The sequence below is a fragment of the Castor canadensis genome, chromosome X (assembly GCF_047511655.1).
Source record: "Castor canadensis chromosome X, mCasCan1.hap1v2, whole genome shotgun sequence".
Classification (NCBI taxonomy): domain Eukaryota; kingdom Metazoa; phylum Chordata; class Mammalia; order Rodentia; family Castoridae; genus Castor; species Castor canadensis.
Genome location: NC_133405.1, coordinates 44,141,227 through 44,149,699, shown reverse-complemented (window position 1 = coordinate 44,149,699; position 8,473 = coordinate 44,141,227). Strand labels below are relative to the sequence as shown.

General features: G+C 44.9%; 1 pseudogene; it reads right to left on the bottom strand.

The window, feature by feature from the left end:
- Window positions 1-873: 873 nt before the first annotated feature.
- LOC141419619 (cation-dependent mannose-6-phosphate receptor pseudogene) lies at window positions 874-1,191 on the bottom strand (annotated as a pseudogene).
- Window positions 1,192-8,473: the final 7,282 nt, after the last annotated feature.

Here is an 8,473-nt window from a genome sequence, read left to right as displayed (position 1 = left end):
ATGTTTCTGCTTTAGTTAAGATTTTTATGGTATATTTATTTAATTTTGGCTTGGGGCCAGCCTTGGACTATGATCTTCCTACATATGACTTCCATGTAGCTAGGATTACAAGAATGGATTGCCATGCCCAGACTTATTGGTATTTACTAACTTTATCATCCATATTTTTGGAGGGTGCCAGATCAGGTATGACTTACAGTTTATGACTTGTATATTTCACTTTTCTCTTGAGCTATTTACTCTTTTGTGGACAGAGTTAAAAGTCATCTGTGCAATCTCCCCCTACCAGCTTTATACTTCAATAAACACATGATCATGCAAGGGTACCAGTAGTTATTCATAGAAGGCTGATGAATTGATAGGTCAGACTTGACAGACAGATGTTTTCTTGGAGAAACTTTTCCAGCTCCCTGGAGATGGTTCTGCGAAAGACCCCTCTGGGAAATCACTTTGGTTCTCTCACTCATCCACAAAAAATGAATCCCAGATGTAGATTAAGAGAGTTACATCTGGGCAGAGTTATGAAGGAGGCCAAACTTGTTGGGATTTCTACATTGGGCAGGTTTATCCTGCCTTTGGGGATACATACTGCCCCTTCTCTCCAAGCAACTGGTGTCTTGCTATTGTCCCCTCAGTTGGCCTCTGCAGGTGGTACCTTTAGTGCTGTACCAGCCTCCAAATTAATTATGATTTCTTGGACTTGCTGTGTGACCATGGGCAACTCATGGAGTACAATACTGCTTACCAGAGTCTGGTGAGAGTAAGGGGGGATACAGAGAAGTTGGTCGATGGGTAGAATGTTGAAAGTAGGAGGAATAAGTTCTGGTGTTCTATTGTGTGACAGAGTGGATATAGTTAACATTTTGAGTGAAATCACATTGGTAATTAATGATCACCTCTTTCTTCTCACTTGTCCCCCAGCAGTCATCCCCTACATCATGATATACAACAGTTGCATTTGGGGATTTCAAATGGCACATAAATTCACAACCATTTGCTACCAGGCTGCCAAGATCCTGCCAGCAGGGTAAGCAGGGAAATTGCTCAGTTTTCTTGGCTCTCATCAGGTTGATGGTATAGGACACCCCCCTCCATGACAGACAGAGCAATCAGGGATGAAAATGTCACAAATAAGACAGAACCCATCCTGAGGTGGGAGATCTCTGGGGAATAGGCCAGGCTTCTAACCATACCAAAGAAGTAAAAAAAACTCTTTGACTTTGCTTCACTCCTCAAACAGGGTTCGAGTTGTTCTCTAGGCTATGTCGGTAGTAGGAAATCCTCACCACTGAGTGACACGGCACTATCCAAAGTCATTTACTACCAAAGAAAAAATGCCCAGGCTGTAACAGTACATCAAACATCTGAAATGGATCATCAGATTAGTTATCCTACAGCTGGCTGCTATCATTGGAAGCAGGGACCACGGCCCTGAAATGTTTTATTTAATACCTACTATATGTCAGGCACTATACAAGCTCTTTAACATACTATCTCTTACTTTTTCCTCTGCAATTCCAGTGTGGGAAAAAGAAAAGCATCGTGAGTTGACATAAACTCTGTGACTGGGGTCCATGGCTGGCCCTGTTTCCCAGCTCCAGATGAGTGTTTACCAGGAGATTCAGAGCTTTACCCTCTTTCTTTGCCTCTGACACAAAGTTATCCTTATATAGCTACTGGAAGGCCAGTTGTTCCTGCTGATAGTCTCGTCTGTGGAAGTAAGAGAATGCCTGAGGACAGAGGAAAAACTGTGACCTGTAGGAGAAAATGGAACTGTTAGGAAAGAGTTGGCTGTAGCTTTGAGAACACTGTGGTATAGGACCCAGACACACACAGCTACATGTGCAGGGTGTGCCAGAAAATAGGCAGCCTCATCTCATCTCTGGGGGGAGGCTGCTGGTGATCAACATAAGTACCAGAAAGGAGACAGTGGTAGGGGGACTCAACCAGACTTGCATCTTCAGTAAAAGTGGTTGGGCCATGCTGATCTATAAAGGAGTAATGAATATAAGTCACTTTTTTTTGTAGTCTGAGAATTGAACCCAGGGCTTCACACATGCTATATCACTACTTAATCCAGCCCTTTGGTTTGTATATTGTTTTTGAGACAGGGGTTCACTAACTTTGCCTGGGCTGGCCTTGATCTTGCAATCCTCCTACCCCTGTCTTCTGAGTAGCTGGGATTATGGGTGTGTACTTCTATACTTGGCTAACACTAAAAATTTGAGATTGCTTGTTACTATTGCATTGCCTAGCTTGTTCCAGTTTGGATGGCTTCCAAAGATGCCAGAAGAGTGACTATAAGCAATTAATTTGTCCTTCATATATGAGAACTCTTCTGTGAGCTTGGACAGAAGGACAAACTTACTTGATGTTTTGATTCTGTTCTAAATATTGAAAAAGCCCAAGTCATAGAGCTCAAGAAGTCCAGGTGTGAGTGGTGGTCCTTCCCCTTAAACACAAAGCCTGTTCTGTGACTGAGCACTCTCTCCCCTTGCCCTTGCTCCTTGAGTAATGAAGTAGAGCCTCTGAGCCAGCCCCCTGAGGTCCAAGTTCAGTGGCCGTCAGGACTTTATGGAAAGCATATTATAAATCTTCACTTTCTCTGATCATAAACCAGTGTGAGAGTTGGCATCTCTGTTGCAAGTGGAATTTTCTGCTTTTAGTGATTTGACACTTTGGCCCTTTTGTTACAAATCCAGTTTTAATTTTCTTAACATAGTCCAGGCATAGCACATAAACGTCTGCACCCTGGGGAGGCCTGTATGGTCAGTTCCATTAGGTACTGAGGTTTTTTTTCTTTTCTTTTCTTTTTTTCTTTCTTTTTCTTTCCTTCTTTCCTCCCTTCCTTCCCTCCTTTTTTCCTTTCCTCCCTCTCTCCCTCCCTCCCTCCCTCCCTCCCTTCCTTCCTTCCTTCTTTCACTTTGCTGAAATTGACTACAAGTATTGCAACAAGTATCCAGGTGACTTCCTTGTCCAGGCAACTCAGGGACAAGGGGGAAACCAAGCTGTTGGTTTCTAACCAACTAACTGGTGAACTTGAAGGTCCTTATGGAAAGGGCCACAGCAAAGGAGTAGAAAACAAGGTAGTGGCTGCCAGTTCTTTTCTTCACTTTCAAGTTTTATATTTTCAGAGTCCTTTGTATCCAGAGAATTTGAAGTGAAAACTAAGTATTCAATGGACACTTGTCAGTCCTTATTTTACTTGATCACCCAGTCTTCAAAATTTCATACAGTTCATGGACTCCCTCCTTGAAATATCCCTTTCTCTAAGTTTTGTGATAATTCTTCTCTCTTGGTTCCCATCATATCTCTCTAATTTCTACTGGATCTCTTTTTCTTTTTTCTGAATCCTCCTCCTCTGCCTAGTTGTTAAATGATGGCATTCACCATGGCACTGCCCTATCACCTATTTTTTTTTTTGCAGTACCAAGTATCAAACCCTGGACCTTGTACACATTAGGCCAGCCATGCCCCCAACCCTTTTGTTTATATTCTGTTTTTGAGATAAGATCTTCCTGACTTTACTTGGTCTGACCTGGAACTCATGCTCTTCCTGCCTCTGTCTCCTGAGCAGCTGGGACTACAGACCTGTGCCACCCAACTGTCCTATCACCTAATCTTATTCTCATACTACCCTTGGACAATCTCACCCATTTCCATTACTTTAGATACAATTTCTATGCTATGCCTTATTTTAGGATGTCATAGGTGTACATCCAAATACCTACTAAATATCTTCATTTGGATGTCCATGGGTCTCTCAAAATCTACATGTCCAAAGGACTATATCTCCTACTCCCTCTGCTCTTCCACCTACATGCTCTTTACCTTCTCCACCAAGTTGACCTAACAAGTAACACATTCTTCAAATCACTATCTCTCCTAATCATATCTTGCTAATACCTATATCATATTGACAATATGCCAAATCTCTCCCTATCTATGTTCCAATAGTTTTATGATGCCCAAAGAAATGCTCTATAGGCCTCTTAAAGTCAACATTTTTCAAACATAACTCACTATTTCCACTTTCTTAGTCTACCTCATCCATTTCACCTTCCACCACACCAAAATATCATCATCACCACATATGCCCTGCAATTTTATTCTTCTGCGAATTTACTTATGCTGTTCTGTTCCTGCAGCATACATGTGGTCTTCTTCATCTGAAAATTTCCTGTTCATCTTTGGAGTCCAGAACTGATGTCAACTTCTTTGTGAAGCCTTCCATGGGATCCTTTATAATAAATTTCTTATTTATCTGTGTTCTCATAACATATATATGTATATGACATATATATCTTCCCAAACACTAATCACATTATAAAATTGATTTTTCATGTTTGCCTCTCCATTAAACTTTAAGCTTTTTTTGGCAGATATTAATCTTTGTTCCTCCAGGGGCTGATAGCATGCTACACACAAACTGTAATTAATGAATATGGAGGGAGTTAGTAAATAGGCTTGAATGGAGAAAAATAAAAAACAACCTGGTAGAGTAATAATGTCACCATTTTGTGAATCGGCCAAAATGGCAGCCCCGCCCCTTAACAGAAATTCCCACGCTGTAAGACAGCCCCACCCCTGCCAGAGACTACCGTGCATGCGCTAACTTCCTTACCCTCCCACTTCTATAAAAGCCATGCCTGGCCCAGACTCTGGGCTGCGCCACCTTTTCCCCAGCCAGCCTGGCAGTTTGTGCCTGACATTAAACTTTGCTGTATGGACGTGAGACTTTTCTCATGAGCTTTCTTTGTGAGCAGCATTTTCCTAACATTTGGTGCCGTGACTCGGATCAGGGTGCACTCCCGGTACTGACCTTGCTCTCCTGGCCTCCCCCACCCCATCCTGCTCTCTCTCTCTCTCTCAACTCCCATTCCCTTCCTCCGGGATCTGAGCTGCTTTATCAGGACTCCTGATCCTAAAAAAATGCCACTCCCTCACTAGCTCACAGGGAAGTTCCTCTGCCCCAGCGCACCTCCAACCGGCATCCACCACCGAGCAATCTTCCCTCAAGGTCCTCTCTTTCTCAGTGAGTCCTCCTCATATGCTGAGCTGTGGTCTCTCTCTCATTTCCTTGAAAACCTAGTGCTAGGTTGCAGCTTGCTCTCCTCCCTGGGAACTGGGTTCCCCACTAGGGACTGTGGACCCCCTGTGGTGAAGATGTTCCCTCTGGGTGTTCCACATTTCTCTCTCTCTCCTGAGGACCTGATATTTCAGGGATGCTGGCCATATCTCTCCTCAAGTCAGGCCTCACCATGGGAGTTGGACCATCCCAAATTCCTTCAGACTCCCCATTGGGATGTCTCCTGGCCAACCTTGGGCTCCCCCACTTAATGCCTGATCTTAAGCCACAAAAGCTCATTTTTCTCTGTAATCAGGCCTGGCCCTAATACCCATTAGACAATGCCTCCAAATGGTCACTTAATGGCACTTTCAATCCCAATATTTTAAGGGATTTATACAATCTCTGTGAGCATGCTGGTAAATGAAAGGAATTTTCCTACATCCAATCCTTTCCTTATCTCTGCACCAAACCCTCCCTCTGTACTCCCTGTTCCCCTGTGCAGATTCTGTTGCCTCTAAACCAGCTTCTAAATGAGCCAAATCCTCTCCCAAACCTCCTCCTTCCCCATGTAAGCAGGCTTCTTGTGCTGCTCACACTGCCTGCTTCTTCCTATCATGGAGTTAAACAAGCCACTCCTTGCCAACTCTGGCCTTACAGCAATTCCAGCTCTGGGGAGCTCATGCTCCCTCCCTGTGGGCTGAGACCAAGCCTGGGGTTTATTCAGGTATGCCTCATGCTACGTTGTGGGACTCCTGTTTGATTATCTGACAACTGCTTCTCTTCCCCCCTCCTGTCTAATGTCCCTTTTTCCTGAGACAGCGACAGGAGAATGGAGGTTTTGTGTCGCTGAAAGTGTTCCAAAACCAGTCAATGGGAGCAACCTAGAGATGCGGATGATGGCTAATCCCTCAGGCGTGTGTCATGTCTCCAGGCTCTGCCTTCCCCTCCCTTACCTAAGATGTCAGCACACCTTTTCCGCCTCCTCCATGGTCTCACCACGTGTCCTTTGTCTCTGTCTGCCTTCCCCTCCCTGGGCTTACTGGGACCCTGCCTCCCATGAAAAACCTGTAGCATGGTACCTTATGACTTAAGATATTCCAACTAGTTTGCCAGGTTTCTCAGTCTAAAGTAACTTTAAGTCAGCTGCTTTACAAAAGCGCTTACAAAACTGGCTGCCACACTCATGCCGTAACTCCACTCCCACAAGGGGATGAGGGAAAGCAAACAGGCAGGCTCGTGCACAGGATGCCAGCTCCTAGACACAGAAAAAAATGCCTGCCATAGCTAAGAAAATCCATAGAGAGGACCCAGCACATCCTGGGCTGCCAGCCACTCGTGGCGATGGCTGTGGCCCACTGCCACTTCCCCTAGAATAAACGTGCACAGAGTACACAGGAAAGGGGGAGGGGCGACAGGCTGCAGGATTAGGCCTAGGCAGACAGGCTCACTTGTCCCAGGTGTGTGTGGAGGGAGTGGGGCCTTGTACAAGCCCTGCTCCTAGCCCCACCTCACACCTCAGGACATCAGACCCAGCCCTTGTAAGCCAATTGTTAGCTCAAGGTCATAGTCCCAGAAATAGCACATTACTGTGGTCTCTAAACCTCTCATTTAAAATTTCTATACCTTTGGCCGCAACATAAATTTTTCCCTCCAAATATTAACACTAGTTGTCCTGTGTGGTACTATTATTGACCCAAAATGCCCTCTAAATGCCCTTCTCTAACTTTATACATGATTTATTCCTTTATTAAAAAGGTAGACTTTAGTAAAGAGGCTGCCTGCTGTTAGCTAAAAGACAGGATCCTAACGTTTTGTTCTTTCTAGATGGGATCTGCATCTTCCAGTCTTCTGGCTTGTAGATGTCAAAAGCTTTGTACTGAGGCCTGGCCTCAATATGCCTTGGGTGACCAAGAGAAGTGGCCTTCACAGGGTTCCTTAAATTACAATACCATACTCCAATTAGACCTTTTCTATAAAAGTAAAAAAGTAAACTAAGGTCCCCATACAAATTTTCTTTCATCTCAGATTGGCTCCACAATTACTATTTAGATACTCAAACACTGACCATTCTTTGTAAGTCACAGGATAAACATGGAAAGGAGAACCAGAATTTGGGGCTGAGGAAGTAGCTCAATGGGAGAATGTCTGTCCAGCATGTGCAAAGCCCTGGGTTTAATTCCCCAGCATTATTAAATAAAAAAAAATGGTAAAGAAGATAAGTGGCATTAGTGTCACTTCAGGCATCTTGTAGTGAAAGAAAGTTGTTTAACCTAGACCAGATCCCTCATTCTTCAAGTGAGGAAACTGAGGCCCTCAGTTTCCTCAGTTTCTGCTCTCCAGAGTATCAGGTGTCAATGTAAAATAACAACTTTACAGCAACGTCCTAAAGAAAATCCCTTTACCTTTCTACAACATCTTAAAAAGGCTTTCAGAAAACATACCATGGTGGACCCAGAGTCACAGGTGAGAGAGGTTCTCCTCAAAGATAAATTTCTAACAGTCAGCCCCAGATATTCGTAAAAAACTCAAAGACTGTGGCTGAAGGGAAAAAGTCATTGAACCAAGTAATACAGCTAGCCATATCTGTATTTATAGCTATGTCTGTATGTCCGGGACCTTACTAACAGAGAGAAAGATAAGAGACGTGTCCTCATTGCTGTCCCCACCTGACTGGGGCCTGAATCTTGAGTTTGCTACCATGGTGGAGAGGAGGGGCGCTTCTGCAGAAAATGCTTAATGGGGACAGCCCGGGAGACAGCCCCACCCCCAACCAGGACCCTGCCTTCTCTGCAAGGGTAGCCACTGGAGGTCTAAGTGCCCCCATCTCCAGATGGAAGGCAAGGTGCCACCTCCTATGGATTGGTGGGTCCTGGCCCCCCTCCACACTCCACTTCTTGGCATCGATGTTGAGGAGCCTCATGGTAGCCATTATGACAACCCCGCCCCCAACCAGGACCCTGCCCTCTCTGCAAGGGTAGCCACTGGAGGTCTAAGTGCCCCCATCTCCAGATGGAAGGCAAGGTGCCACCTCCTATGGATAGATGGGTCCCGGCCCCCTGTCCACACTCCACTTCTTGGCATCAATGTTGAGGAGCCTCATGGTAGCCATTACGGCAGAAAAACAAAAGATCATTTTCCGGCTAGACAGTAGAGCTCATTTCTCTGTTGTACCTTTCTCTCTGGGTTCCCAGTCCAATGACGAAAGTTGTTGTTTGGGGCAAATCTGGCTAGCCCCTAGAGTGCTACTTTTCCAGGCCTCTGGCCTGCTCTTTGGGAGACCTCCTCTTCTGTCACTGTTTCCTCATAGTACCTAAAGCTCCAATGTCCCTGCTGGGACAGGATTTACTATCTCAACTAAAAACTCAAATTCTCCTTCCCCCAGGCAGCTATTTCTACTGCCCC